Here is a 2,150-nt window from a genome sequence, read left to right on the forward strand (position 1 = left end):
AGCAATACTTTACTAGCGTGTGAGATGAGTGCAATTGTGTGGTAGTTTGAGCATTCTTTGGCATTGCCTTTCTTTGGGATTGGAATGAAAACTGAACTTTTCCAGTCCTGAGGGCACTGCTGAGTTTTCCAAATTTGCTGGCATATTGAGTGCAGCACTTTCACAGCATCATCTTTCAGGATTTGGAATAGCTCAACTGGAATTCCATCACCTCCACTAGCTTTGTTCATAGTGATGCTGTCTAAGGCCCATTTGACTTCACATTCCAGGATGTCTGGCTCTAGGTCAGTGATCACACCATCATGATTATTTCTATCTCAAATCCTAGTAAATTCCTTCCAATCCTTCAAGGCTCAGTTTATAACCATTCTTTTACAAGTTTAAGCACTAGTGGTACAATGGTGAGTAAGATAAACCAAATTCTTGCCATCACAGCTTTGTTCTTTATTCTAAATGAACAGATAGGAGGAGCTAAGATGGAGGAGGAGTAGGACGGGGAGAACACTTTCTCCCCCACAAATTCATCAAAGGAACATTTAAGCGCTGAGTAAATTCTACAAAACAACTTCTGAATGCCAGCAGAGGACATCAGGCACCCAGAAAAGCAACCCAAGTCTTCGAAAGGAGGTAGGAAAAAATATAAAAGAGAAAAAAAAGGGACAAAAGAGGGAGGGACAGAGTTCCATCCTGGGAAGGGAGTCTTAAAAAGAGAGAAGTTTCCAAACACCAGGAAACCTTCTCACTGCCGAATCTGTGCCGAGCCTTGGAAGCACAAAGGGTAACATAACAGGGAGGAAAAATAAACAAACAATTAAAACCCACACATTGCGAGCCCTATGGTAACTCCCCCAGCGGAGAAGCAGCGCAGACACCTGCACACGCCATTAGCAAGCGGGGCTGGGCAGGGAGGCGCAGCGCGGGCTGCATCGCAAGGTTCTGGCCTGAATACCCCAAGCGCTATCTGAGCGAAATAATTTGGGCTAGCAAACCAGACTGTGGGATATCTACCACGCGAAAAGCCAGCCCTAACCTATGACACCTCCAGGCCCGTGCACGGAACAAAGGACTGAACAGAGATAGCCGGCGGCAGACCATCCCCCTCCGGTGATAGGCAGCCAGAGCCGGAAGGGGACAATCGCAGCCCCACAGAGACATTATCTATAAAACTGTAAGCAGGCTTCTTTGCTAACTAAAACTTCTTGGGGGTCTGGACGGTCAACATCTGCCTGAGAAGGTGTGCTGGTGCACACCTAGATAACCAAGCGGTGGGGAGGCGATAAGTCGCAGCAATCGCGCACGCCAAACACCTCATCACCTGAGCTGCTCGGATCTGGGAAGGGCACAAAACGCAGGCCCAACCAAGAGTCTGCGCCTCTGAGGACTACCCGAGTGCCTGAACCTGAGCGGCTTGGACCTGGGAAGTACAGGCAGCCCAGGGCTGGCCACGGATGGTTCCCGGCAGAGCAACCTAGAGCCTGAGCAGCGTGGGCAGAGAGGCTACACGCACCATGAACGGGGGGCAGACCCAGTGTGGCTGAGGCACTGCGAGCACACGCCAGTGTTATGTTTGCAGCATCCCTCCCTACCTCCTCTCAGCGCGACTGAACAAAGAGAAGAAATACAGCTCCACCCACCAGAGCACTGACACAAGTTTCCCTAACCAAGAAACCTTGACAAGCCACCTGTACAAACCCACACAGAGTGAGGAAATGCCACAATGAAGAGAACTCCACAAACTGCCAGAATACAGAAAGGACACCCCAAACTCAGCAATTTAAACAAGATGAAGAGACGGAGGAATACCCAGAAGATAAAGGAACAGGATAAATGCCCACCAAACCAAACAAAAGAGGAAGAGATAGGGAATCTACCTGATAAAGAATTCCAAATAATGATAGTGAAATTGATCCAAAATCTTGAAATCAAAATGGAATCACAGATAAATATCCTGGAGACAAAGATTGAGAAGATGCAAGAAAGGTTTAACAAGGACCTAGAAGAAATAAAAGAGAGCCAATATATAATGAATAATGCAATAAATGAAATTAAAAACACTCTGGAGGCAACAAATAGTAGAATAACAGAGGCAGAAGATAGGATTAGTGAATTAGAAGATAGAATGGCAGAAATAAATGAATCAGAGAGGATAA

Source organism: Bison bison, unplaced genomic scaffold, assembly GCF_000754665.1.
Source record: "Bison bison bison isolate TAMUID 2011002044 unplaced genomic scaffold, Bison_UMD1.0 scf7180017864195, whole genome shotgun sequence".
In the NCBI taxonomy this organism is placed as follows: Eukaryota; Metazoa; Chordata; class Mammalia; order Artiodactyla; family Bovidae; genus Bison; species Bison bison.